This window comes from Rhinoderma darwinii, chromosome 3 (assembly GCF_050947455.1).
Source record: "Rhinoderma darwinii isolate aRhiDar2 chromosome 3, aRhiDar2.hap1, whole genome shotgun sequence".
Classification (NCBI taxonomy): Eukaryota; Metazoa; Chordata; class Amphibia; order Anura; family Rhinodermatidae; genus Rhinoderma; species Rhinoderma darwinii.
The window spans coordinates 221,613,577-221,626,034 of NC_134689.1; positions in this window are offsets into that span (position 1 = coordinate 221,613,577).

The window sequence follows — 12,458 nt, forward strand, 5'->3', positions numbered from 1 at the left end:
TAGTAGGGTCACCTTCCATAGTACTGAAGAGCTGCTGGTGGGTATTGCTGATGCTCCACAGGCAATCCTTCCCCTGATCCCTAGAATTGGGACAGCAAGAGAGGAACTGCAGCTCCGCCAGAAGCTTTTAGATGCTGCGTATGCTCATCAAAAGTAAAGTAAATGCAAGTGAATGGGTTTTTTTCTAACATCAATCACATGCAACCCATATACTCAACCAATCCAAAACAACAAATCAGCCTGGTTATGCTATTACTAGGCAGATTTAAGGCCCATTTCCAATAAATCGGGCAAATGAGCGTTCGAACAAATGCTTGTTCCCGATCACTGCCCTGTGTAAACAGGGTAGCGGTCAGCTGAGGAATGAGAAGACACTCATTCGGAGGATTTAATCTTTTATGCTGCCATGAAAATCATTGTTGTCTGCAGCACATTTCTCCGTGTAAACAGGGGATGTGCTGCCGACATTATGTAAACTGCGTGGGGACTGAACAATCGTATTAATGATCGTTCATTCTCATACAGCGACCTTCAAACAAGCGCTGAGCGACCTGTAGTTATCGGCGATCGCCGTTCTTTATTGGCACATATCTGCCTGTGTAAATCCACCTTTGCCATTCACGTGTCTGGGAAAGTTAAGTACAAATCTCTGTAGGAACTGTAATGGGGGACATGTTTGTTGTCACTAACTTCAACAAAAAAAGGTGTAAGAAAAAAAAACAATTGACAGAAGAGGACAACATAAGAATGGTCATTATCTATGATAGTGTAGTGTTTGCTATAGGTAACAACTTCAATTTTTTTCTGCTCTAAATTTTTCAGATTTTAAGGCGTGAAGACTTAATATTTGTGCTGCATGAATACAACTTGCATACAACGCATGTTTGGCCGACCGCTATTCCTCCTAACTCCCCCATATACATGCACGCTCGGCCTATTGTGCATGGGTTTTCAATGTGGTGAGGCAAATAAGCCTCTGCCATACACTTCTGGCAGTGGTTTTAACCCCATGGTCAGATTCAGACTTCTTTCATGTAATGTGTATGGGCGCCCTTAAATAACAACGAAAAGTCTAAAAAAAAAAGTGACAACTACATTGCCCTCAATAGAATTGAGCTTGTCTACCTGGAAGAAAAAGTCCAGGTGAAAAGCAGTTTAAATTCGGTGGCTTGGTCACGACGGAAAGTTCCATTGTGAATTTATTTTACGCCATAATAAAGTTAGTGTTAAGAGAATTTTATGCCATCAACAGAAAAATACAATTACTTTATTCATTTACATATAATTTACCTACGTATGTAGCTGTTTTATGTTTTGATCAGCCATTTATGAGATCCACACACATTATAATATAAAGGCTGCTACTCATTTTCCTAAAGTCCCCTGCCAAATCCCCTTACTACCCTCTCAGGAAACACATTGATGAAAATTTGAATTAACATATGAACATTTTCTTTGGGAAGAAAAGTATTTTAGGTCATTACTGATAATGCAGATCCTTTCTGATGCCCTGATTTTAGAGTGGAAATCCCTCTGTCACTTCAACTAAATGTGGGTGACAGATACAGCTCTGCAGAGAAGAGAGCGGGGATCTTCTATAGCGCATCCCTAATGGCCGATTACAATGTAAACTCCAGGTTTTACCGGTGTTTCTCATTAACTGTGACACTTATACTTTCCTTTTATTAAAAATAGCAAGAACTGTCCTCACATCTGGGATTAGAGTGACCCAAGTAAAGTCTTAACCTCCATCAAAATCTGTACACTCACAATTCTACCACAACTATTTTACTACTGTTGTTCTTTTGTCAGTTGACCCTCTAACCGATCTATCACAGGATGATGCCTTTGCTTTTTTGCCAGCTGATCACTGCCATGTTTACACGGACCGATCATCGGCATGGAGCGTTCATACGAACGTTTGTTTGGCCGATTATTGGCCCTTGTATCCCTGGAGTTATTTTCTACACTGGTAACCCTTCTAATAGAGGCCTATAATAATCATTTATATGCTAGAAGGATATGACCACACTAGGATGACATAGGGTTACGAGTGTCTGATCCCATCACTGTATGATCAGTTCAAAATAAGTTTGCCCCGATATATAAAACGATCAGATAAGGTTTATGTGTGTACACATTTAACAATAGAGCAATGAAACAATGGACAAATGTTCACTACAATTGGCAGTGTTTGTTTTGGCACAAAATTTAAGAAACTTCGGTAATACATATGGTGTTATAAAATGATATAAAATGATAAATTAGACAATACAGTATAATTCCTGTGTTATTTAATTGCCATAAACCATAAAAACGCCATATCAATTCTAACATGCTATCACAGTGAGGACGCATTCACATGGCTTTATTATCAGACCGTGTATCAACTGCACATTTGTTTGTCAATATTGGCAACAAATTCCAAAGTATAACACCTCGGGAAGGCCCCGTTCCTTTTTTGGTAATGCAGATGAAACCTTGATAAAAAAAAAAATACAGATTTGTGAAGGTGTCCTAAATAAGTCTACTAATGTATTTGTTGTATTAAAGGTCCTGTATTTATAATTATGGTATTGACTGGTATCTACAATATGTGGTTCACATTACTAAGCGTGATGAACAGTTTTTGAATATTATATATGCGACCCCTCAGATCTTGGGAGCTGTGAACGCCTTTATACATGTGTGTCTATAAAGCGGCTACTATGGAAGTGCTGCATATATTGAAGACACTGAAAATAAAAGAAATGACTCAGAGTTATTATTTAACCTAAGGGTGGGAAGCCAATTCATTACCAGCCACGATCTGGTTCAAGAATGATGGTGCACTTCAGAGAACTATTTAACATGCTTTCTAATAATGTTTCCTTGTCTTACAAGTAATAGTGGACCAAATAGAACTTTTCAATACCAGTATAACGATTATAAACAATTGATGTGTAGATTCAGATTTTCGGTTGTATTTCTGATTCTTTAATTAAAAAGAGAAAAACCCTTAATGTTTAGTTCAGTCCGCTGCCTAAAAATAGGCACCCACACCGGCGATGACCATGCTGGACCCCCACTCTCTTGTTGAGTTTGCTCTAATACTACATAGGTGCCAGTGACGTGCATCGCTGACAAGACAGCAGTACTACCACTCCAATTATGTTGGGGGAAGATGATGTTCATTCAATCTACAATGATATAAAGGTTAGTCAGTTCGGAAGCCTGGTGAAGAACAAACTACTAGTGATCAACACAGACTCTACTGCACGTTATAATACAACGAGTTCAGCGTCAACGATTTGCCTGTTTGTCATCTGTGTAATGAAAGGGGCTGGATGGACAGCACTGCTCCCTGACAAGCAACACAAGGCTTCTCAGCATTTACAGAACTACAATACCCAGCATGCCCTGCCAATGCTTGCTGGAAGTTTTAGTTACCCAAGAAGAGACTAAGCCTGAAAATAGATGCCATAGGGCACAGAAGCATTACTTCTCACATAAACAGGTGGGTGTCCCACGACTACCTCACCTAAGACAACAGCTCCCAGTGTGGACTTACCCACGATAGCCCACAGGATAGACAGTCCATACAGAGGAACTGGAAAGGTAAATGCTGAACTCACAGCGTGCTGCTGATGAGAAATCCTGGAGGTGAATGGAACAGGTGTAACCGGGTGAGGTGTATAGTGACAAGTAACAGGGCGGGAACAGCATTGCGCGGGAGTGGCTCCTGCAGCATTCCTACAACAACCTGACTGCAGCCACAGTGCAGGTGACACATGGACTAAGAGGCCTCTCCTGCCACCTAGTGCTATTTTATGTGTACTTTTTTAAGTCACAGCTTAAAGGAACAGTGTCATCACAAATAATTTTTTTATATGTTAAAGATGTTAGTGCCTTAATATAAACGTTTATTTTCATTTGTGTGTTTGTGTTTTACTGTTTCTTATTTTTACACTTTTTCTTCCCTATGGGGGCTGCCATTTTTTGTTCCATTTCTGTGTGTGTCGATTAACGACACACACAGACATGGAATACGGCAGCCACAGTCCCATAGGGACTGCGAACGGCTTCCGTCCCATTGACTGCCGTGTACGGCGTCTGTGTGGGAACTGCGCATGCGCCGCTCCCACACAGTCCTATTCTAAATTGGCGCCGTCCGGCGCCATTTTCCTGTGGACCGGAAGTCGCGGCCGGACAGTAATATTACTACTTCCGGTCGCGGCTTCCGGACTTGTGCACATGGAACAGCGGCAGCAAAGGGAGCGGACGGGCCGGAGGGAGCCGCGGCGGCAGGAGCAGGTAAGAGATTTCAATGTATGTTAGTGTTTGTGTGTGTTTACTACTGTATGTAAACCTACTACACTGTGGGTTACCTCAAAAAATGGCGACACACAGTGTAGGAGGTTAAACCTTTCAAACCCCTCGTTTATCCCGGCACTAGCCAGGATAAAGGAGGGGGGGATGCTGAGAGCTCACTAGAGCGAGGGCTTTTAACCCAATGTTGCAATGCTGCAATTTTGGGAACTAGCTCCATCTAGTGACCAAAAATGGGTAGTATTATAAATTAGAAAAAATTTATAATATTACCTGGACTCGTGCAAAAAAATAAAAAAAATTTGAACAGTGTTTAATCACCCACACACTAAATGTTTAATTTTTAAAAAAAAAACATGTTTTTCTGGCAACACATTCCCTTTAAGATTCTCAAAGTCATTGGGGAAAATGTTTAACCCCTTGCCACCACAGCCAGTTTTGAACTTCCTGACAGACACATTTTTTCAAATCTGACATGTGATTCGGAGATTGTTTTCTTGTGACACAATGTACTTTATGTACTGCTGAATTTTTGGTCAATGCATTGTTTATTTGTAAAAAAAACCACCTACTTTTTAAAAAATTATTTTTTAGAATTTGTTTTTTTCTTTTTGATAGTAAGACAGATAGTAAAACCACACAAAATAGTTACTTAGCCCTCATAAATCCCAACGTATACCTCCAAAAGAAGGTACAGACGTATCCCACTATATAGTATACAGTGGGATACATAGTACGGTTGAAAAAAGACACATGTCCATCAAGTTCAACCAAGGGATGGGAAAGGGAAGGTAAACATTTCTACACTTCGGAGCGAATATTTTTTTGTTCCAGGAAATGATCTAAGCCTTTTTTAAAGTCATCTACTGTCCCTGCTGTGACCAGCTCCTGCGGTGACGATTCCATAGATTCACAGTAAAGAAGGCTTGTCGCCTTTGTATGTGCCATTAATATATTTATATAAGTTAATCATGTCCCCCCTTAGTTGTCTTTTTTCAAGGCTAAATAGGTTTCATTCTTTTAATCTTTCCTCGTAACTTAGATTCTCCATGCCCCTTATTAGCTTCGTTGCTCTTCTTTGTATATTTTCTAACTCTCGGGCAATCTTTCTATGAACTGGAGCCCAGAACTGGACTGCATATTCTAGATGAGGCCTCACTAATGCTTTGTAAGGTGGTCATATTACATCCCTGTCCCGCGAGTCCATGCCTCTTTTAATACACAAAACTATCTTGCTGGCCTTTGAAGCAGCTGATTGACATTGCATGCTGTTATTTAGTTTATGATTTAGAAGTACACCCAGATCCTTCTCAACAAGTGACTCCCCCAGTGTAGCTCCCCCTAGGACATATGATGCCTGCAGGTTGTTCGTACTCAGATGCATAAATTTAAATTCATCTACATTAATCCTCATTTGCCAACTGGATGCCCAAACACTCATTGCGTCCAAATCAGCTTGCAATTCACGAACATCTTCCACAGTCTGAACTATATTACATAGCTTGGGGTCATCTACAAAAATAGAAATAGTGCCATTAATCCCATCCTCTGTATCATTAATAAATAAGTTGAATAATAGTGGTCCCAGCACTGAACCCTGGGGTACACCACTTATTACCAGGGACCATTCAGAGTAGGAATCATTGACCACAACTCTCTGGATACGGTCCTTGAACCAATGCTCAATCCAATTACAAACTATACTATCTAAACCTATAGTCCTTAATTTACCCATTAGGCGTCTATGGGGGACAGTGTCAAATGCCTTTGCAAAGTCAAAAAACACTATATCCACAGCGGCCCCTCTGTCTAGGCTTCTGCTCACCTCTTCATAAAAACAAATCAGGTTGGTTTGACAACATCTGTCCTTAGTAAAACCGTGCTGGCTGTCGCTTCTAATACTATTTTTTGTCACATAATGCTGTATATGGTCCCTCAATAGGCCCTCAAACATTTTTCCCACGATTGATATTAAAGAGGCTCTGTCACCAGATTTTGCAACCCCTATCTGCTATTGCAGCAGATAGGCGCTGCAATGTAGATTACAGTAACGTTTTTATTTTAAAAAAACGAGCATTTTTGGCCAAGTTATGACCATTTTTGTAGTTATGCAAATGAGGCTTGCAAAAGTCCAAGTGGGTGTGTTTAAAAGTAAAAGTCCAAGTGGGTGTGTATTATGTGCGTACATCGGGGCGTTTTTAATACTTTCACTAGCTGGGCGCTCTGATGAGAAGTAACATCCTCTTCTCTTCAGAACGCCCAGCTTGTGACAGTGCAGATCTGTGACGTCACTCACAGGTCCTGCATCGTGACGGCCACATCGGCACCAGAGGCTACAGTTGATTCTGCAGCAGCAACAGCGTTTGCAGGTAAGTCGATCTTACCTGTAAAACGCTGATGCTGCTGCAGAATCAACTGTAGCCTCTGCTGCCGATGTGGCCGTCACGATGCAGGACCTGTGAGTGACGTCACAGATCTGCACTGTCAGAAGCTGGGCGTTCTGAAGAGAAGAGGATGTTACTTCTCTTCACAGCGCCCAGCTAGTGAAAGTATTAAAAACGCCCCGATGTACGCACCTAATACACGCCCACTTGGACTTTTACTTTTAAACACACCCACTTGGACTTTTGCAAGCCTCATTTGCATAATTACAAAAATGGTCATAACTTGGCCAAAAATGCTCGTTTTTTAAAAATAAAAACGTTACTGTAATCTACATTGCAGCGCCTATCTGCTGCAATAGCAGATAGGGGTTGCAAAATCTGGTGACAGAGCCTCTTTAAGCTTACTGGTCTATAATTACATAGGGACCTAGAGCCCATTTTGAAATTAGGCACCACATTTCCCCTGCACCAGTCCCTTGGCACTATACCAGTCACTAGAGATTCTCTAAATATTATGAAGAGGGGGACAGAAATAACTGAACTAAGCTTTTTAAGAACTCTAGGGTGTAACCCATCTAGTCCCGGGGCCTTGCGCACATTTTATTTTGTTTAGCTTGGACTAGATCAACATTCAGACAATTCAGTATATTATTTTTTATTTTTTTTGCAAAATCAATTTTTATTAAACAAAAAAGCAGGACAAATATTTAACAAAAGACAGTAATGCATACCAAAATAAAAGAAACGTGCATTATACATTGAGCAACATATAATGTATGAGTACAATCAGCCAAAATCACACAGTCGGCGATGCACAGGTTATAACTACCTATCAAAAACCAGCGGTACCCAAATGAAAAGAACACTTTAGCTACATCTTGAGCTGTAAGGTATGACAGAGAAGAAACATTATGGATTGCAATTATAATAAGACAACAAAAGAACACAAAAAAAAGGACTTCTTCCGGTACTTCATTGCATATATGCGTATACAGAATGGTAAAACATCCGGTTATAATAGTTATAGGAACAAACGTGAGTGTTCACAAACTTAAGTAATCAATCTCATCCCAGGAAGAGAAAGCAAAATTCCAACCCAGAAATAATATTAATTACACTTAACATGACAATATTACATAAACCTTAGCTACAACAAATATACATATTATAATGCCATATCAAGAGTTACTGAGTGTACCATCTCCATGAGCTAGCCATGAGCCCCACACCGTCAAATATGTATCTCTAGAATGGTTCACCCAAGCTGCTAATTCTTCAAGCCTGCAAATTTGCTTCAACTTATTTAACCAAAGTTCATGGGGGTGGCTCATTTTGTCTCCAGAGAGTAGGGATGAGCAGTTTAGCTGCAGAGATCATCAGCGTTGGAAGATTATTCAATGAAGGAGTGAAGCCTGGTTGGGGCAGCCAAATCAGTATCAGTCCAGCAGTCAGCTGTATATTTGCACAAGAAATATGTTGATATACCTTTCAACCCCCCTCCAAAATCTAAGAATTTTGGGGCAGGACCACCAGATATGTAAATAGGAACCCGTTCCATCTCGGCATCTCCAGCAAGACCTGTCAGAAACCAGACCTATGGAATAAAGGAATTCTGGAGTTCGACACAAACGCGTGACAAGCTTATAGGAATTTTCCTGTATACACACACATTTGGAAAAACCATGGGCAGACTTTAGTACAAATTCCAATTCAAATTGTGAAAATGATCTCCCTAGGTCCTTCTCCTAACTCCCCATATAATGGGGTTTTTGTGATGACATCCCCAAGAGAAGTCCTTTATAAAGTTTATACAGAATCTTATCAGGGATGGCCGGTAATAAGATGTAGTTTTCTAGCCAAGATGGGTCGACTGGAGGGGACAGAAAATAACCCTAAAAGCATTGGTAGTAGCTTTAAAATATGCCAACTGTAAAGCATTTGGCTGACCCAAACCCAACTCCCGAAAAACAGATGAAAGATTAGGAGGACCTGTCGGTCCCAAAAGAACGGATATCCGCACAGAGCCCGACATCCTCCAAACATCTGCAGTTCTATCATGTTGTCGACCAAGAAAGGAGGGCAAAGCACTCAATGGAGCTAATGGAGAAATGGAATTCCTAGACATATTAAGAGCTAATGCGTTCTGACAAACCTTATTCATACCTCTGGTAAGAGGACTATAACCCCCACTTTTAGGTTGCTATGCAGTACATACCAAGAGCAGACTATGCATATCTGGTCCCAAAAGGGCCCGTTCCATACCAACAGATAAAGAGGTATTGTTTGTATCTGCCAATTGCGTCCATCTGGATAAGTGATTGGCAATACAATAAATTTTCAAGTCAGGTAGAGAGATTCCCCCTGCTCTCTTTTCTGTATAAGAGAAGAGTATGCCAATCTAGAGCACTTGGAATTCCAAAGAAAAGAGATAAACAAGGTCTTGAATTTCCGAAAGTAACTTTTCGTGGCATCAATCGGCAATGCAATCAACATATACATAATCTGCGGAAGTATATAAGTAGCCAGTAGGTTTTTCCTACCGAACCACAAGAGAAAACGGCAATCGAATGGACAATAATTGGGTTTGAATTTTGGTAAATAGGGGTTTATAATTAAGTGCAAAGGGTCAGCTGGGATCATTATCCCAAGAAATGTAAGCGCCTTGGGTGGCCATTTAAAAGGGGAACAACTTTGTATTTGGGTAGCTATATGAGAAGGTATATTGACATTCAACGCGGGGTTAGGTGATTATGTATGTATGTAAAAATGTTTCATTATTAAGCTGTGTGGGAACAGCTGAGAGAATTATATTGTGTGGGGGACGCTGTGGGGCATTATACTGTGAGGGGGCATTATACGGTGCTGGGGCAGCCGTGGGGCATTATAATGTGTAGGGGCATTATATTGTGTGAAGGGCAGCTATATAGTTACATAGGTTGAAAACTACCGTTCAAATGTTTGGGGTCACCCAGACAATTTTGTGTTCCATGAAAACTCACACTATATTTATCAAATGAGTTGCAAAATGACTAGAAAATATATAGTCAAGACATTGACCAGGTTAGAAATAATGATTTTTATTTGAAATAATAATTTTCTCCTTCAAACTTTTCTTTCGTCAAAGAATGCTCCATTTGCAGCAATTACAGCATTGCAGACCTTTGGCATTCTAGCTGTTAATTTGCTGAGGTAATCGGGAGAAATTTCACCCCATGCTTCCAGAAGCCCCTCCCACAACTTGGATTGGCTTGATGGGCACTTCTTGCGTACCATACGGTATAGCTGCTCCCACAACAGCTCTATGGGGTTGAGATCTGGTGACTGTGCTGGCCACTCCATTACAGATAGAATACCAGCTGCCTGCTTCTTCCCTAAATAGTTCTTGCATAATTTGGAGGTGTGCTTTGGGTCATTGTCCTGGTGTAGGATAAAATTGGCTCCAATCAAGCGCTGTCCACAGGGTATGGCATGGCGTTGCAAAATGGAGTGATAGCCTTCCTTATTCAAAATCCCTTTTACCTTGTACAAATCTCCCACTTTACCAGCACCAAAGCAACCCCAGACCATCACATTACCTCCACCATGCTTGACAGATGGCATCAGGCACTCTTCCAGCATCTTTTCAGTTGTTCTGCGTCTCACAAATGTTCTTCTGTGTGATCCAAACACCTCAAACTTTGATTCGTCTGTCCATAACACTTTTTTTCAATCTTCCTCTGTCCAATGTCTGTGTGCTTTTGCCCATATTAAACTTTTCCTTTTATTAGCCAGTCTCAGTCTTTGCCACTCTGCCCTGAAGGCCAGTCACCTCTTCACTGTAGACATTGACACTGGCGTTTTGCGAGTACGATTTAATGAAGCTGCCAGTTGAGGATCTGTGAGGCATCTATTTCTCAAACTAGAGACTCTAATGTACTTGTCTTGTTGCTCAGTTGTGCAGCGGGGCCTCCCACTTCTCTTTCTACTCTGGTTAGAGCCTGTGTGTGCTGTCCTCTGAAGGGAGTAGTACACACCGTTGTAGGAAATCTTCAGTTTCTTGGCAATTTCTCGCATGGAATAGCCTTCATTTCTAAGAACAAGAATAGACTGTCGAGTTTCACGTGAAAGCTCTCTTTTTCTAGCCATTTTGAGAGTTTAATCGAACACACAAATGTAATGCTCCAGATTCTCAACTAGCTCAAAAGGAAGGTCAGTTTTATAGCTCCTCTAAACAGCAAAACTGTTTACAGCGGTGCTAACATAATTGCACAAGGGTTTTCAAGTGTTTTCTAATCATCCATTAGCCTTCTAACACAGTTAGCAAACACAATGTACCATTAGAACACTGGAGTGATGGTTGCTGGAAATGGGCCTCTATACACCTATGTAGATATTGCATTAAAAACCAGACGTTTGCAGCTAGAATAGTCATTTAGCACATTAATAATGTATAGAGTGTATTTCTGATTAATTTAATGTTATCTTCATTGGAAAAAAAACTGTGCTTTTCTTTCAAAATAAGGAAATTTCTAAGTGACCCTAAACTTTTGAACGGTAGTGTAGGTCCATCAGGTTCAACCTTTCTCAATAAATTACCCGTAATTCATTGCTTGACTAATTAATTATATCCCTCAATGCCATTCGTAAATAAATAGGCATCTAGCCTTTTTTTAAATTCTAACATAGTATCTGCCATTACTACCTCTTGGGGAAAGGGCATTCCATAGCATGACCACTCTAAATGTAATGAACCCTTTTCTATATTGATGTCTGAAACGTCTTTCTTCCTCACACAATGTGTCCCCTTGACCTTTGAGTCCTTGGAAGAAACAGATTATGTGCTAGTTCTCTGTATGGACCACACATATACGTATACATATTAAGAAGATCCCCTCTAAGATGTCTTTTTTCCAGGCTGAACAAACCCAATTTTTCTAGCCTTTCATTGTAAGCGACACCTCCCATCCCATTTAATAATCTCGTTGCCCGCCTTTGAACCCTCTCCAGTTCTCCTATGTCCTTTTTACAATGTGGCGCACAAAACTGAATTCCATATTCTAGATGTGGCCTTACAAGGGATTTATAGTGTGGTAATATTACATTTGAATCCCAGGTTTTTAATCTCTCTTTTTACACACCCCAAAAATCCTATTTGCTTTTGCAGCTGCTGCTTAACATTGAGTGCTGCAGCTTAGCTTATTTTTTACCAGAATACCCAGGTCCTTCTCTTGTTCCGTTATCCCCAGTTTTATTCCATTTAATGTATATGAATTAATGCTATTATTGCGTCCTAAGCGCATTACTTTACATTTATCAACATTAAATTTCATCTACCATGTTTCTGCCCATGCTGCCAGCTTATCTAGGTCTTTCTGTAATATTTTAATTTCAAGCTGAGTATTACGTTAAGTTTTGTATCGTCAGCAAAAACAGACACCTTGCTATCAATCCCATCCACAAGGTCATTAATAAAGAGATTAAAAGGAATTGGGGAGAACACTAATCCTTGTGGTACCCCGCTGCTGACTTCAACCCATTTTGAGTAAGTTCCAGTTATAACAACTTTGTTTTCTTTCCCCTAACCAATTCTTTACCCACTTGCATACATGTTCCCCCAGACCCTGTGTCTGTAGCTTCAGAAGACTGTTGTGTGGAACAGTATCAAAAGCTTTTACAAAATCCAACTAAATCACATCAGCCGCACGACCAACATCCAGATTTGCACTACCTCGTCATAGAAACTGAGCATGTTGCTTAGGCACAACCTGTTTTTCATAAATCTATGCT